The 17,800-nt window shown below is 42.1% G+C and overlaps 1 long non-coding RNA gene across 1 annotated transcript in view; it reads left to right on the top strand.

Annotated features, from left to right (window-relative positions):
• Positions 1-2,440: 2,440 nt before the first annotated feature.
• The window catches only part of LOC121066175, a 48,118-nt gene continuing 32,758 nt past the window's right edge, over positions 2,441-17,800 (top strand). Inside the window, exon 1 of the long non-coding RNA XR_005817558.1 lies at positions 2,441-2,649. This is a non-coding gene — a long non-coding RNA (uncharacterized LOC121066175). The remainder of the gene's footprint in view (positions 2,650-17,800) is intronic.

Here is a 17,800-nt window from a genome sequence, read left to right as displayed (position 1 = left end):
TGTTGAGGATTTTTATTTTCAATGTCTTCAGAAAAAAAAACGTGCATGAAAACTTGCAAAATCCTGCAAGTTACAGGCTTGACCAGGCCTTTCTGAATTATGATACAAACCTCAAAGGAATGGCAGAGAAATGACAACTCCCTTCCATATGATATTCTGTGTGCCCTTAGGAGATGAACAGTGAAATATGTAACTTCTGAACAGAAACCTACCTAACAGAGAGGAAGAAGGCTTAAAATATCAGTATGGATAAATGGGGAAAGAGAGAAAGCTGTAAGACAGGCAGTAAGGTTTTGTATTAGCAGCTCATTCCTTCTACTTTCTGAGACAGGAAAGTTAGGGAGACATGGTAGTTCCTCTTAAGCAGCTTAAATGATCTGCATTTCAGCATTGTCAAATACAGACAATCAAGGGGGACTAACCGGTCTCCTGTAACTCCAGGGAGACCTCACTTTGGTCTGTTGGAGTAGCTGGTAAACAGCAACAACCCTGTAGCAGATCCTGTTGGTAATAACAGCTCAGTGAATAAAAGGTTTTGTAAAAAACAGTGTTTGTGTCTCATTGTGGCTCAATGCTTTAGGAGGGAATTTATGACAGAGCTGCCTCTTTCTTTTCAGACATCTGAATTTTGCATTTGTGTCAGGCCTGCTAGAACCAGATGGACTTCCTGAAGGGCACTTTTGAACAGTTATGATGGAAAGGGTCCTGGCTTTTTTCAGAAGCAAGTTTCGTTCAAGACGATTTCTGTGTCAAAATTACAAGGGAGCATGGATGTTTTGCCAGGCTCTATGAGTGGCATATACTTGTGTGAAAATAGGAAGCAGGCAGCGTTCCTCAGGAAAAGAGGTACAACACTGCACAGATTCCTACTCTCTGCCAGCCATTTCTCAGACACATTTTGTTAAGGGTTTGTCTACACAGTGACACAGAAGGAAACACATCCAAACTAGCTAAACGATCTGAATTTAGAGTGGATTTGATTAAATTGCGTTAAATCCCTGTGTAGATGTTCTCATTCAGAATTAAAATGAAGTGAGATAAGGCTTATAAAGGCTGACTTAGTTCTGAAGGAGAACATGTACATAGAGCTTTAATACATTTTAGCTAATCCATTTTAGCAGCTAATTCAGATTAACCATACTTGGTGTTCTTCTCCAGGAAAGCCCTTCAAGGAACAAGACATGGAAAAACAGCGGGCTCGGAAGTGCAATGTTTTTAAACATCCAGCGCTGTCAGTCATAAGGCAGATAATTATTGCCATGGCACTCCCACGCCAAATGGATGCGTGTGGACCTGCCCGTGTCAGTGCTGTTGGAGGGGCAGTGGTTCTGGGGAGGACTGGCCAAGGCCACCCCTACTTCCAGATGGAAGATACTCTGGGAGATGGCACAGCTTCAGCTAACTTGACGGTTGAAGGAATATCGATTGTTCCTGAAATGTGTCTGCTAGCAAAATGCATCCTCCCAACAACAAGCACAGAGTTGGCTGGTACCTGTGCCTGCTCACAGTTGCATGCAGCGGAGGCAAGAGGTGGTGTGAGTGTTAATGGTTCCTCTCCTGCTGGGAGTGAGGCCAAATCCTCTCTGTCCTCCTATGTGTTAAGTGGCCCAACAAAGAATGCATAGCTCTGTATTGTCTCTTCTTCCATCTGAACAAACAAAAGCTGGAGTTTAAATTTTGTTATTGATTTATAAAATATATTGAAAACAATAACTTACATAAAAATAGGAGATGATGAATAAATAATGAGGGAAAAGACAGCAGTCTGTAAATATAGTTAAGAATGCAGTTGTACAGTGAAAAGAAAGGTATAAGAATGTATATGACTAAAGCAATATGTGTGCAAAGGAATAATAATCTACCATGAATTAGAATATTCAAGTATCGGGGACTAAATTGCTTTTATTACTCTATACGTTTTTTTAAAGTACCTAGAGGCCTTCAGGTATGACTGCTGAAATAAAAATATTATTATTATGGATTTTGGGGGGCAGATGAGTTGGAACTGGAGGATGTCCCCTGTGCCTTATGGCTATTTCATGTGGTTAAGTGCACTGGGCCAAATTTATCCCTGGTCTCCTATATCTACTGTTGAAAGCACTTTGGAGAAGTGCATATTAAAGCTACATCTAAAGAAGCACTGAATTCTGAACAGGCACTCATAGCAAGGCAATAAAATCAAGGATGTTCTCTCAGGTCAGTTTAGTTTTGAGCGAGGGGAGCAATTGCTCCATCACATTGGTCCAGTGAATTTGAAACAACGTTGTGTGAAAAATATGGTAGCAAAATAATGTCTCCACATGGGAGAAGCACTAATGCTAATCACTGGCTAGGCTGCTGCTTGGTTTTTACTCATAGGTTTTATCCTAATTTTTTCATTGATTATTATTTTCCCCTAGTGACTGCTAAAGTAACTTTTCTACCTGTTTTGCAGGGAAATTTGAGGCCAACATTTTTGCTGGATTACTGAGGTCATGTAAAAAAAAAAAATTCATTTGGCTTTTGTGCAGCAGCCTACAATGGCAGCCAAAAATCTTCATGCTGATGAAAAAGGAGATGGAACTGAGCTTTGGAGGATGACACCAGGACCTGGGTGCCTCTTGTGGATCTGCAGCCTGAGAGGCCCCTCCTGTGCCTGCACAGCAGCAGGTATGTTCTGCCCCTGTCACCACCACAGCTGGCTCGGGTGACGTTTTGGTAACGAGGGCGGTGGTGCAGCGCCAAACGGGATGGATCTATGATTTCTTCCTGTTGTCTCCCATTTACTTCGGAGCATTCGGCCTTTCAGTAAGCACCTGCATGACTTTAAGGCTCAGGCCTTTGGGTGGCATTTGGGAGAAGAAAAAAGGAGCCATGTGAAATACCACCACCAGAAAGCGAAAAGCTACGGGCAGTGGGATGTCAAATATGCACTTGCTTGCTTGTGCCCTTGCTTGTTGTTATTCCTCAGTGATGGGCTGAGGGAGAGCTCGCTGAGCCACTCAGGTGGGGGCTTCGTAATGTCGAGATGCATTCTATGTATTTTTGCAACTGTAACAAGGGTAGTGATGTTATAATGTAAAAACTCCAGCACAAGGCTGAACTAAGCCATGGCATGTGGCAGAGTTTGGAAATGTTGTGCTCCCAAGCCTTTTTGCTCCCTGGAGGAGCAGGGAGCCTCGCCCAGCCATTTTGCGGCTTCCTGCTATTTTTGTCCCCTTTATTTAAGTGCTGCAAAGCAGGAAAGAGGCAGAGCTCAGGCTTGGCTGACCTTGGTTCACATCCATACTGTAGTAAGGCCTGTGTGTGAGAGCTGAGAGGTGTGTATGGAGTTGATAGGAGGGCATGCAAGAAATGGTTTCAGTCTTTCCTGGATACCCTCGGCTACACTGGCAATGCAGCACTGGTCTTTTACCTTCTATTTCCATCTCTGGTAGTTAAAAATGTCCCTACTTGTAGCTGTGTAAGAAGCTTGTATCTCCTATGGCTTGGGCTTGGTGTCCTGCACTGTTCTTGGCACAGGGGCTGCTTCACCATGTAAGGGGCATGATGAAATCCATGAAGGAAAGCTCAATTTCTGTTTCCTTTTGTTTGGGCTAGAAGGATCTAAATGTTTTCAAAAACAAACGAGTGTTTTCTATGCAGTTCCACTGCATTCTGGGAGGTGCAAGCCCCATGTGTGATGTCTTGCTGCCCTCCTCCAACAAGGCACTTGCTGATGGTCAGGTTGCTCCTAGAGAGGTCAAGGCAGAGCTGCCACTGACTTTAAGGCTGCATGACTGCAAACTAGAGCAGGTGTGCAAGTAATTCCTAGGGGTTATGCTTGGATTTGTCCTCCTCCAGTGACGGTCCAAAAACATGGAAGGAAAAAAACTTCCATGCCACTCCAGTGTGTTCAGATGGGCTCTGCCCGCCCCTTTTGCCCAAACGACCCAACTTTCCCCTAACTGGTGCTTTTTCTGAGGTGCCAGTTTGCATGTACTCTATGTATTTGCATCCAAGAAGGGCTAGGGTGTCGTCAGAGGAAGGAGAGGTGCAGATGAACTCTTGCTGCCTGCCCAGCTCCCCACTTCCCAGGGCTGCACTGGCACAAAGAGGGAGAACCTCTACCTGTCCCTGGGGGCTCCCAGCCTGTGCCAGCCCTTCCCTGCCATCCTTCTGGGCAGCTATGTGTCCTCCAGGAGCAGGGACATCAGGATGAGCCCCCTCCCAAGCTCGACTGCTTTTGGTGGCTCCTGGCATTAGAGCCTGCCTTCCTGCTCTCATTTCTATTCTGCAAAAAGGCAAGTGATGTTCTGCAGATTGCACAGGTAGGTAGGTTCCAAAGACGGGAAAGTAAAGCACCTTGGGAGAGAGAAATCCTGTGGGCATCTTGCTTTGCAGGGCCTCATCTTGATGTGAAGCCTGCCACCTCTACAGGTCATACCCACAAACATCTGCTTGAGGAACTGCAGCAGCAGTACTGCCACGGCTGGGGCGCTGCCAGGAGATGGGCGAGAGTAAGAACAAAAATCAATACTACCTTGTTTTTCCCACCTTTGTTTCAAAAGGTGACTTTTGCCACTTTCCTTGTCACGGAGGGCACGTCTAGGCTGCCCTCCTGGGTTATCACAGCCACTGAGGACCAGACTGGGGAGCTGGCTTGCAGGAGGGAGCAAAAGTTTACGTCTGTCAGAGCAAAGCGTGGAAGCATGGGATTGGAGAACACTGGGTGCTGCCATATAAGCGCTATAGCCCCAAGTCTAATGGGTAATAGATTCATTAATTCTGCTGATTAACTTGGCCTTGGGGTTCATGGAAATGACATCCACCTCCTTTCTTTTTTTCTTTTTCCTTTTTTTTTTCCTTTCCTTTCCTTCCTTTTTTTTTTTTTTTTTTTTTTTTTTTTTAAGCTCAAACCGTGGAACGAGGGAGCATAAAAAAACAAGCTAATTAGAGAGAAATCAGGAGAAAAGAAGCAGGGAGAAAAGAGAGACAGTCTGAGCATTAATGAGACTGATTTGGGAAGAGGATGTGACAAGCTCTTCAAAAGCATTATTGTCAAATGTGTCACTGTTTCATAGATGGCTAGCGCTACCTTTGAGCTTCATGCTGATAGTTAATGATTTGAAACTATAAAAAGATTGAAAAGGTAAAAGGGAAAATGTCAGACTCAACTGGATTTTAATGAGGACTCCCCCTCCCCACTTTTCTCTTTTTCCATGTGAAGCAGCCTTGGAAAGTACAAAAAAAGTTCACTTTACCCCTGCCCGGTCACACTCTCAAGACAAAAACTGTTTACAGAAGGGAAGGGAAAGCCTGGAGATCCATCCGTCTTGCTCTGACCACCATCCATGTCCTCTTCACCAAACCATCAGCTTCTCCATCCGCTGCCAAGTGGCGGTGGGGTTGTGGTTGTACAGGCACAGGGCTGACAAAAATAAGCCAAGATTGATGGAAGAGACAGCTATAGCTCTTGTTTGTTTTTTTGTGACGTGCTGAGCAGAAGCAGTCTTCACACTGTGAAATGTAACAAAGAAATCTAAAGTGATTATGCAGGTTCATTTGTCAGTATCACTGCTCCAGCTATTGCTGTGTGCGACAATGAGATGACAAGGCATTTATTGCTGATGGTTGGTTATTAGCTGCATTATAGGAAACATTAGCACAATCTAGGATACATAGACCAGGGAGACAATAGCTTTCTGGGCTCCAAACTCAGCAGGGTAGCCTTGTCATTAAATTCGGTAGTGCCAATTTAATTTTTTTTTTAAATAAATTGAAAGGAAACTTTGAAAACTAAATCTGTAACCCTGCCTTTACCTTAAGACTGATCAGTGTGTTTTCCTTGGGTGCTATGTTTTGTATCAGAAAGGCCAAGCTGCCCAGCAGGCCAACCAGCCTCTTACAAAGAGGTGCAGAGGAAAAGCCAGAGCCTGGCCGATTCCTTCACTGCCTTCCAGCCCTAAACTCTGCAGTGCCCCTGCTGCCTCCAGGCTGGACCAGCTTCTTCTCAGCCATGGCACCTGCAAGCACATAAGGAGGCAAGAGGCACCTGCAGTAGTTTGTTATGATCTCTGTCCTGCTCTTATCTTTATTGGATCCTCCTTCTCTGTGCTTGTCCTGGCTGGGTTCTCCAGGTCCAGAAGCTGGTAACTCCCCTGTCCTTGTAAATGGCCATGTAGAAGTATTTGACAGTGAGAGCTATGTGGGAGAGCAATGGTTTGGCATCCCTGGGATGTGGCTGGGAGACTGTCATATTTACCAAGCTGTGAAAGAACATGCCTGTCCTATGGTAAAAGCTGTATTTGTGCAGCAGTGCAAAGGCAGCCCTCGGTTCTGGGGTAAAGTGCCTGCTTTTTGCAGCATGTCAGGACTGAGTTTTGCAGTAAAAAAAAACAAAATTCTGATGGGCGCTTCTTTTCAAAGAAGGTTTTCTTTATCTAATGCATTTTCAGATTGACTCAGTCAGTGAGCAATATATTCCCTGTTTCTTCTTTTTTTTTTGATGCTCAGCTTTAGTTTATTTTGTGCTACCCTCAGATTTTCAGAATGCCCAGGATTTTGGCAGTGACAGCACTTAAATAAACTGTAACAGTTGTCCTGGGAAAGTTGGAGGTTTTGACAGCTGCATAAGAGACCATGGGACTTCAGCCCATAAAATACCAGTGCAAGGGGAATTACAATGTTTTAAAATGCACTATCATTTAATAACATTGTAAATAGCAACGGGAGATTCAGACCAAAACCAAGTATCTTTGAATCCCAAAGTGAAATTTTGCTGGAATCTCTTCACGTCCAGATAGGGGGTGTTTAATGTTATAAAATTTGTCATATTCTTTGCCCAATGTGTTGTCTGCTTCCCAGTGAATTTCACAGAAACTGTGTGTTCTGGATTCATTGACAATAGTGGTAACCCAAAGAGATTCAGCCCTTAAGATTCATAAGTCAGAACATAGATTTTGTAACATTTTTTGAGATTAATAAGTAAATAACTAAATCAGTCACTTCCCTCTCTAAACTACATTTAACACACATGAGCATGAGAGAAAGAATCAGTATTGTCTACTCTCTTAAATTTACTGAACAAGGTGATTTTGCCCTTCATCAGATGCTCTGTTACATCATCTGCCTCTGACCAGCAATTAATTTTGTCCTGAAGTGCCAAATCAATATTGTTTCCCCCAGTTTCTACTCATTATTTCTGCTCTTGTGTTATTTTTTCCTTCTCTTAACTTCCAGCTTCCTGCTAAAATCCCGTGATTTCAGTGAAATTGGAAATACCAGGGAGCTGGGAGCACTGTACATCACATCAGTTTCAGTGAAAGAACAAGTGCCTGTTGAGCTAGGGTCCCTTGAAAACAGAAATATCCTCCACAAGATGGACAGATAACAGTACCTGTGGTCCAGTTTCCAAAGAGAGTCCAGCTTTTGTAACAAAAAGAGAAATTAATTAAATTCAATCGTATTTAATCATACCCCCTCCCACAGCCCCAACACCATGAGAGGTTTTGAAAGGGTAACTGGTAGTTCTGAACCTATGGTGGCAATCCAGAATCAAATAAGGTATCTACTGAGGCCATAAAGCTTGAAACTTGTCACAGAAGAGGCATCTAAACTCCCAGAAAAGAAAGCAATCTCTATTTGAGAGCACACAGGCATTTCTGATGAGTACGGTCTGATGAATCAGCATTGCAGGCAGTGAGTTAATGCAGCATTTGGCAGCTAAGCTAAAAAGATGCCCTTTGGCATGAACTTTGCTTCTGAGATATACACAGTGTATCTCTGAGAAGTGGGAAGGTTTTTGAAGTTATAATGGAGGCTGTTTTAATTTGGGGCAGGCTCATTAAGGAACACTGTTTAAAAACAGAGATTTTGTTCCCTCTGGCTGTATGCTGTGCTTCACGATAAACTTGGCAATACCAAAAAAAAAAAAATACAATCTAGGAGAAGGTATCTATACTGTAAGATAGAATGCGGCAAAGAGCCTACCCTATGGCTCAGTGAGATCAGATAAGGGCTGCATCCAGCATCCCCACCAGCAGCGTGAACTAGAGCTTTAAGGGGTATGCTTAGATGATGTGTCAGGACTTAGTTTACATTTAAGAACAAACTTTCGAATCATTAGCTGTTAAATATCAGTTGGTGTCGGTGGAGTTTTGTCATCTGAAACAGAAATGGTGGAAAACAGCATAAAGAGGCAGTCAGCAATGCTGCATATTGGTCTCTCCTCTGATAACAACTATTTTGCTCAGCCAGGTGCACACTTTGGTCTTTGTAAAGACTGAGCCTTGCTTCTGCTCTTTCTTCTTACAGATTCATAAGGAATTTTAAGTCTGGTTTTATATATGCTGATTGTGCAGCAAAGGCTATTGTCTGTACTTAAAATGAGACAAAGATGGTAGACCAAGACTTCAACTTCATACCTACCAGAATTCGTAAAAAAAGAAAGCGGAAAGTAACTCATCACTCACTAATAGAAAATCTAATTAAATATATATATATATATATACATTGTTCTTTCCACTGTATGATACTAAATTTGCAGAAAGTACCAACCAGCTATCCATTACAAGAAGGGCACGAGCATTTCAGACAAAGTTAGCAATAGTGTTAATAGCGTTAATAATTTACTATTAATCATTACTTGTGTTGTGACCAAGCTACTGAAGGTCTGCTAAAAGCAGGGCACAGTAGAAACAATATCTTAAGGATTCATGGCTAAATGCCTCACAAAGGCAGGAGAAAGAGCCATCTCATAAAAGCACTACAGCAAGGTGCTATGAACATCCAGCTGGGAGCTGTAAAAGAGGTCCTGGTGGCAGCCCCTGCCCAAGCAGCTTTGGTGCTCCCTTAGCTAGCCTGTGCTGAGGCTGCAGGACCAGGGTTAACGCCTCTTTCCAACACGTCCCATAACGTTCAAAGTTGGCCCTGAATGTTTGTGGCTGGTAGATGAAAACAAAGCTTGTGGCAACAGTGTTGCTCGGGGTGACCTGTGGAGCTTTGCTTTTAAAGGTTAGGTGGTGAAAACACTGCTTTGCTGCTGGTCCGAGCAAGATTCTAGCTGTAAGGTCACTTTGTTTTCACGCTCTTGGAAATGTTACCTCCACCCGTCACAGAGAATGTAAATCAAGTAAAAAGCCACCCAGCAGGGTTATCAGGGTAACACTAAATCAACACCAGCTGCAACAGCTAGGGGTGAATGTAAAATTTACAGTGAGGCATATGTCTATTGCTACTGAGCGATTAACACTCTTTTCAATTAAAACATGCAAAGACTGAGTTGATTTTTTTAACGGTCTAAAGAAAAGCAAACTTGGAGGCCAAACTCATCCCGGTTTTCTGTTCTGTGTTTGTGGTGCCTCTAAATCAAGAGTATATTGCAAGCTGGAAGAGGATGGGGAGGAGGGCAAACTTTCCTTTCAGCGGTTTGAAAGAACTGCTGACTAAAATCTGCATCTATCATCTTGTTATTGAAAAGTATAAGTAAAAGGTGAGAGAAAATTGTGCCTGATATGGGATGTTTAGTTGACAGACAGCTCATTGTAACAGATGTGGCTCCTTTTAAATAGCACCATAAATGAGATCCCAGAAAGACAAGGACAAAGGCTAGGAGAGAGCACTTAGACTAATTAGACAGAGAAATCCATTTCCTTTTTAACTGAATGCTCCTCTAAATGTGCAGAGATTTCCAAGTTAGGAAATGCAAGCAAAGGATGGAGGCTACAGATATCAGTTCATAATCTGCAAGGCATGAAATAACAATAGTTCCCATTTTTCAAGTACTGATCCTCAGTAGTTTGTTAAATCTGCACATCATCTCCTCACTAAAGCACCTGCAGATTAATGGCATGGCTAAAAAGCTTTTCATCCAGTGTGTGCACGTAAAAATTGCAAAGAAAGGCAAGAAACGGCCTCAAATTTTGTCCTGTGTTAGAAATTCTCCAAGTAAAGGACTATGGCCCGGAATTTTGCTTAACCCAAGCTTAGAGGGGATATTAGAATAAAGATAAAAGACACAGAAATGGTGCTATGGTTTCTATAGCAATCAGCACTTTACAAAGTGCCTTTCTGTGTGTTCTTTGTGCTGGCCACAAGATATTAAAGGCAGGATCCCTCTCACTCAGCTCCATCTCTTTCAGTGCCAATCATTCATATTTTATTACCATTATAAATGCACATAAGCCAAACTTTTCCAGGATCCTTGTGCAGTTAATTTTTCAAGATGGGCATCTCCAAAATTTGTTTTGTCTTGTCCAAGGTATGTGTCTGAGATAGGCATCTTGAGGGGGTGATTCTGTCAACCTATTGCCTCCCACTGGCTACAGAGGGCAGCTGGTTCAGCTTAGCAGATGTGTTTCTAGATGGGTGGAATTAGTGATTTTACGATAAGTAACTACACTTATCACCAGAAATTGAAAAAAAATAATTCACCAGAGATCTGTGTACTTGCTTATTTTTGATCTGTTCAGAGAGCTGTAGGAAGCCAAGTGTGGCCCCACAGTCCCTGGGTCACCTTTAGTCTGGTTCTGTCACTGCAGCATGGGCAGCAGTGCGTTTTCACTGCTATTGCCAATGTCAGCTGCACTGCCCAGAATGTATATAATGATGCTAGCGAAAGACTAGCTAAAACAGTCTGGTAAGAGAGTGAAGAGAAACAGAAAGTAATTGTTCTGTTCAAGAAAAAAAGCCTGAACTATTCCTTATCTCCTTACCAGAATTGGCTACTCTGTACAGGATTAGGAGTGGGAGCAGGGAACAATGAGCTCTGCTCCTTCCTTCATCTCCAAATATAGTGGGAACACGTAGGATAGGAACATTGTTTTAGGAAGGATTTGGTTCTTTTGGGCTGTGCTCCTTGGAGCTAAAGTAGTGTTTCATGTAGAGAGCAAAACCTTTTGCCAGTATGGCAACAGGCAGCTTTCTAGACGGCCCGAAGAATAATGCAGTGTCTTAGTAACATATGAGCCAAACAAATGCTTTTTTGAGCGTAAGAGCTACCAGACTCTTGCCAGTGGTGCTTAACAGGCAAATTGCTTAACAATTACAGGAGGGGTTCTGCAACTGGGAGCTGTGCAGGTGCAGGCTCCTGGTTATAGGCCAGGCTGATTTTGCAATGCCACTGGCTAAAATTATTTTAAAGGAAAAACATGATGGAACTGCATTTGAATTGTGTCTCTGTGCTTGTATGCATGTATTTGTATACACATGCATATAAATGTGTGTGGTCATGCATAAACATAAATATGTGCGTGTTTGAACTATGCCTTGGCAGTATTTGGAGCAGCATAAAAGTGTTGCCGGGGGTGGTGGTGATGAATTAACCTCGACGGACTGTGCTGAGTTTGATGACTGAAACAAAACAAAGCCACCCCCAGCAATGAAGCATTTTGAAGTCACTTCTTAGTTGTCAGAACAGCACGTGGGGTGGTGAAATAGTGGACATTAGAAACTCAACAGTGTTTTGTGTTTGCAAAAAGCATGGGATAATGTGAGCACAAAAGCATATTGCAAGCATAAGCTGGGCATGGGTCAGGATAACAGTCTCAGCTGGACTTCTTCCTGCATCTGGACAAGGGGGTGAACACACAGGACAGTAGTTTCCAGACCTAGCAGCCTGTGGGCTTCATTTGCTTACACAGCCACAGAATAGGAAATGTGCGGAGTTATTTATCTCTGAGTTTGATCTGAGACTGTCTTAATTGAGGTATTAAGAGAACTAACTGTAGAATAGATCTTGGTGACAGATGTCCTGTGCCTTGCTATTATGTAAAAAGCCACCTTACCTCTCTGTCAGCTGTAGTATCTGGCTATAATTAGGAGAAATAATATCTGTCAAATAATTGGTTATGCACATTTTGATTAATTTCCTGAGATAATTCCACTCTTGTGCTGCTTCTCAATCTCCCTGTGATTTCTTTATTTTCTCATTTGGGGAGAACTTACAATTAATTAGACTCTAAAATCTTGCAAACAGCTTTGTAAATATATGCAGGAAGGTTTATTTCTTTACATTTCTGAGATAGCAGTACAAGCAACACATGGTATTTTCAAAATGTGTCCCATAAGTTGTATAGTACCATTTTTACTGAAAGTGAAAAAATATGGTACAGCATCTTTCTTGAAAATTTAGTTATGAAATGAAGACAAACTGTGCTAGTTCACGAGTGCTGTAAGCCTGCTTTACTGGCGGGTTTTGCTTCAAGCAGGTTAAGGTTGTGTAAGACCTTTTTGGTGAGATTAAACGTTTTGAAATATGAGGCTTCTTCATCTCATTAAGTCTTTGTCAAATTCATTTGTTTTTCTTTTTAACAAGTTAACCTGCACAATTTGTAAAATTGTGAATTTGTGAATTCTGTCAGACAATGATGAACTTATATTCCAAAATCTAAACAAACGAAGAAAACAAACAAACAAAAAGAACCTGAAACTCAAACTTTATAAAAATATTTTTTTTTTGAACCAGCTGAAAGACAGGAAAAAGGTGTGGAGAAAATCAAGGAGAAACCTTGAAAAGTGTCCTTGTGTCTTGCCTGGCCATGCTGTGAGCGCTGTGGTGGGCAGAGGCAACTCTGTGCCAGACTGGTTGCTCCTGGTGCTGGCATGCAGTGACGGTAGCCTAAAGAGCCTCCAGTCTCACAGCAGGGTTTAGACTGAGTAGATGAAATTCTGTGGCTTTGCATAAATAAAGCAATATTTATCCCATTCTTCTCTGGAATAAGGGTAACTGGAGAAAGAGTGGATTTTTTAAATTATTATTTATTTTTATTTTTATTGTTTTACCTTCAGCAATCCTTTTTAGGCATAAGTAGTAACCACAGCCTGTATTGTATGTATTCCAGTATTTGAGCAGTATTTTCCTGGGGCATAACTGCTGCTGATTGTCTTTCCTTATGAAAATCTTGAAGGAGAACCACCAGCATTTTTTTAAAGATACAGTGGATTATGATATGAGTCAATCTTTATAAACATGAGATCAAAATGTGGGATGAAGTCTCAGATTGACATGTCCTCCAGCCCATTTTCAAACCCTCTCTAATGAGTCTTGAGCCATGCAGTGGTGTATGTTCCCCTGCACTACATGCATCTTCCCTCTCTGCTTTTCCCCCATGCCCTGTATGTTCGTCTGTGTGTTGCACTCCTTGCAAACTGTAATGAAACATTTTGGGCCCAAATCCTCCTGTTTGCATGCTCAGCTTCTCACCATCCTGCCTATCCCCTACCCCAGATTTGCTGTCCCAAGTCTCTGGTGGACTCAACCAAAGGGTGGTGTTGCTGTCTGTGGAGCAGCCCTGCCGCCTTTGTATTGGCATGAAACGGCACCAGGAGCTCCGAGTGAGGCCAGTCCATCCGAGTGTGCAGAAAGTGGAATTGCCACGGCCTCCCGCTGCTGCTGTGATAGATAGTACCATAAAGTGGATGTGATGTGGTTATTAGGCTGTGATTCTGTTCATACTGAGCGGTATTGATTGGTGTTGGTTCAGTGCTTGCTACATATTTTATCAATTGACCTTGTAGACTGTATTCCTGCTCTGCTTCTTTTACTTCTAATTCTGTTTTATCTCCAGTTTTGTAGCTCCTAATTTTCCTGCAGTTGATTTCTCATGGTATTTCTTTAGTATTGTATTGCACAGAAAGACTCTCTTTAGTGAAACTATTCTTTCCTTCCTCTGCTTCCCTTCCATATGTTTGCTTTTTATTTTTTTTTAAGAAATCCACCTGCTCTTCCCTGATACATCAATTCCATTAAGAGATTCTAAAATATTTGTGCCCTCAGTAGAAAAAATAAGGCTAAATGCAGGTGTTTTGCAGTAAAGCTCAAGGGTGCAGAAACTGGTTTTATAGCAGATCTCATCAAATTGGATTTACAGAACCAGATAGTTCAATAATGTAATGCCTTCACAAACTGTTCTCCTGGCTATCTGTGGAGCCTCGTGGTTACACCAGCAGAAGTTCTGGTAGCCTATTTCCAAGATGCTGTTGGTAAATATGCACTGAAAATGTGAAAGAATAATTGTAGTTAAGAGCTTTTAGCTGGGCGAAACTCACTGCGGGTATTAATTTTGGACTTTGATGGAAAACAAGGGAAACAGCATTGTCTGTTGTGTTGGTTTAGTGCTGGCTGGCAGTAAGACAAAGGAGCGAGCTAAAGTACCTGCCTAGACCTGTGCAACTTTCTATATTGCAAAATTAGAGTTGAAATTAGGGAGATCCTGGCTCTCAGCCCACTGGAGCATGCTGCCTCTGTGTTGCAGACCCCTGATATACAGCTCTGCTGCATCGACCAAAGGGATTCAGTTTTCAAGGAGTTCAGCAGAGAAAAACCAAGCCTGTACCAGTCAAATAAGTGAGATATGATTCTACAGCTGTATATAAACTGTATATAAATAATATACAGTTAATGCACAATGAGTGCAATACTTAAATTCAGCAAGAAGATGCAGAGCACCAGAAAGAAGGCCACTGGCTTTTCAAACCTTTTTGTTAGCTGGAAGGGATGTAAATTCTCTAGTAGTAAACACATGAAGTGTGAAGCCACACAGATATGAATTAGGATAATTTAAGATCTCAGACTCACATGCCTGGCTGAAGTTCAGCGTTATCAATTAGAAAATGCTTTCTCGGATCTTATTACAGCCTTTGTGTAGGAGTGAATTTGAAACTCACAGCCTAGAAGAGCGGTAGTGGATGTCAAAAGGGGGACTGGAATTTCAAAATATGTATCATTAAATTGTGATGAGGTTCCAGCTCTTTGGAAATCTCCCCCTGTGAATAGTGCATGAATGCCTGTTCCCCATGCAGTTTCATCCAATGCTCTCTTTAATGAACCAGATCATGGGAGGCTTAGTAAATCTGAAGATAAAGCAAGTCTGAGAAAGACTGCAAGCACAATGGGGGAAAGAGAATTAAAAGTGATTTTTTACAAATTGGAGAAAATTCCTTAAAAAAATAAATAAAAAGGATGGAATTCCACAGAGCCTCATAAAAGTGAGTGGGCAAAAAAACATTAATTAAACATAGGATGAGAAACAGGATGGTTTCTATGAGAAATAGGATGGTTTCTTTCAGAAAGGATTGAGGAACTATGTTGGGTCACTAGCTAAGCATGTGTGAGCAATGTAAGCTAGTTGTGAAAAAGAGAAAGCCTATCCTGAGATGTGTAAGCAAAAAAGACACAAAGTAATCCTTCTGCTTATAAAGCTATTCCATATTCAGTAGCAGGCATTGCACTTCAAGAAAGATGTAGATCGCTTGGAGAGGATGGAGTACAGCAAGATTAAGATATCTAGAAAATGTGAACTGATGACACAGTCTAAGGAGAAAAAAGGCAAAGATTTGGGTTATTTATTCTGAGGGTGTGTAGACTGGTGGGGGAAATGGGACAGGATAACAGTTTTCAAGTAGAAAGAGGAGGGAATGATCTCTATTTGTGGTGGAAAAAACAAGAAGTGATGGTCATAAACTGCAGAGAAAATTAGAAAGCAAGAAAAAAAACCATTAGGATAGAGAGGAACTCGACAAGAATATCTGGAGCTGGGGAGCCTCCTTTGAAGAACTGCCTTCCAGAGCAAGGGAAACAAGTGCCCAATGGGAAAAGTATTGAGATACAGCTTTTCCTATCATGGGACATCTCGAGGTGTTTTCCTGCTCTGTCTCCTGTGACTTCTGTGCCAATGAAGCCTGCAGGAGCAATGCTGTGCCTACAGATAGTAGGGGACAGTTGGATGGTAAACAGGTTGTGTGACTCTGTGTCTGCATTTATGCCAGCACAAGTTTTCCCACCAACCACCACCAGGCACAGCTCCTCAACTTCTATCTTAGAAGTGCAGGAAGTTAGTGTTCAGGAGCTTTCGTGATGGGAGCAGCACAAAGGAATAAACTTCTGCTGTTAAATAATCTGTTCTTACTTCATGGAATAAATAGCAAGGCCCACTGGTGGAAACCTTTAACAAAGAAAAATAACTTCTTAGAAACACCAGGATGTAACATGTTGGTGTCTTTTGCAGAAGAAAATAGATTAGAAAGTTTCCTACACTCTGAGCACCAACCTTTTGTTGTGAAGTGTTAGTTGTACTGTCTTGGCTGCTTGTTACTTGGAGTCCTGTCCCATGGTTGGTGTGGTTTTGTGATGACTTAAATAAATAAACCAATCCTGTAATCAAAGGGATGCCCTCCAGTCTGATGAGATTTTCCAGCGCTTTCTTGCATGTGTGGTACTCCTACACTGTCCTGAGGAGCCTTATTCCTAGAGCTGCTTTTTCCCTAGCTCCCCTAAGCAGGTAAATTGTATGAATATTTATGATGTGCCTAATACTCTCAGCTTTATCTGCATGATGGGCTCATAAAGTTTGGGTTCAGGAACATGTTGCCTTTAGACCTAGCTGTAGCACAGTGAAATGCTGCTGCTGCTCCTCCCCACACTCCCACTAGGTAGCCTCGGGAGATCCAAAAGGAGGGATCTGCCTTCAAGCATCCCTGGGTGCCTGTCAGCCAAGCTACCTGCCACCAGCCCATCTGTCTTTTGGTAGCGCTGTGGTGCCAGTAGGAACAAACGTTTTAAGTAACCACAAATGAAGCTTCTGTGGAAACATTCAACCTGGATGCATTTTGAAAGGTAGGAGAGTTTGACTGCATGGAAACAGGCTGTTCTCTGCCAGCTGGCCTCGCTGCCCCGGAGTGGTCCTGGCCATCCTGAATTTACTGCTACAGATACAACCTCTGTTGCCAGAAGATTCCTCTACAGCAATAGCTGCTGCTGTGGGGAGACTTGCCATGACGGGGGTGACTCTCCAAGCTCCATGCAACAGCCAACATGGCTTCAGCTAAAAAATGGCAGTCCTGAGAAAACTCCCTCTTGTTCCCAAAAGAGTATCTCATCTTCTGAGCAATGCAGGGTGTTCTGGGTGCATTACCTCCAGCTGCTTTGACAAATTCTCAGCAGATAGTGTACATCCAAGGCCTGGTTCTGAGCTACAAGGTTTTCGTCAAACAGCAGAGAACTATTGCACTTAACTTTGGTAGTCCAAGTTACCTGCTCTGGAAGCAGCTTCCTCTCTCTCCACTGGATGCAGGAAGGGACAACTTTTATTTATTTATTTATTTTGGTAATAAGCAATTATAACTTACTAGTCTGATTTCTGGCTGAACCATATGCCTAATGTAACTGGTCTGAATAACCATCTGAATAACCTACTACACCTGATGATGTAGTAATGCTGATACAACAGTCACTGATTTGTCTGACCTGAAACACTGCTGAAGCCTTTGGAAACTTGGTTCAGACTGAAATTCAGAATTTTTAACCTACAGGGCCATTTCCAGACTGTTTAACTGAGATGAAGCTGAAAACAAATAAAATTTAAACCCATTTGGTGTAAGCTCTGAATATAATGTAAAGTTGTGAGATCAAGTCTCCATCTCAGCATGGCAAAGGAAGGATGTGAAGGGCCTTTGCAAACCCGTCTCCTGCTCTTGTACCAACACTGGAAGGAAGGAAGATGTGCATTTTAGAAATTGCCTTTCATTTACTGTGGTAATATTCAAGTGTGTTTGTGAAACCACTTCAGAACTACATTTAAACAAAAGAAAAAAAAATCCTACTTCAATTATCTCTGAACAGATCAGCTGGCTTGGTACTGTTACAGTATGAGAACAGCAACAGAAATATTTTCACAGCCAAATCACTTGCCAGAAAAGTGTTATGGTCCATTTTCTTAAAACTGCTCTAATGTGATAAGACATATATATATGTATTTATTTCCCAATGCATTAGAAACAAGTCAGCCATTAATGTAAAAGTCTTTGAGATTTTAAAGGAAATTATAATGGTCACCCCAGAGTT

Source organism: Cygnus olor, chromosome 2 (assembly GCF_009769625.2).
Source record: "Cygnus olor isolate bCygOlo1 chromosome 2, bCygOlo1.pri.v2, whole genome shotgun sequence".
Classification (NCBI taxonomy): Eukaryota; Metazoa; Chordata; class Aves; order Anseriformes; family Anatidae; genus Cygnus; species Cygnus olor.
The sequence above is the reverse complement of the archived record's forward strand: the minus strand, read 5'-3'. Positions and strand labels throughout refer to the sequence as shown.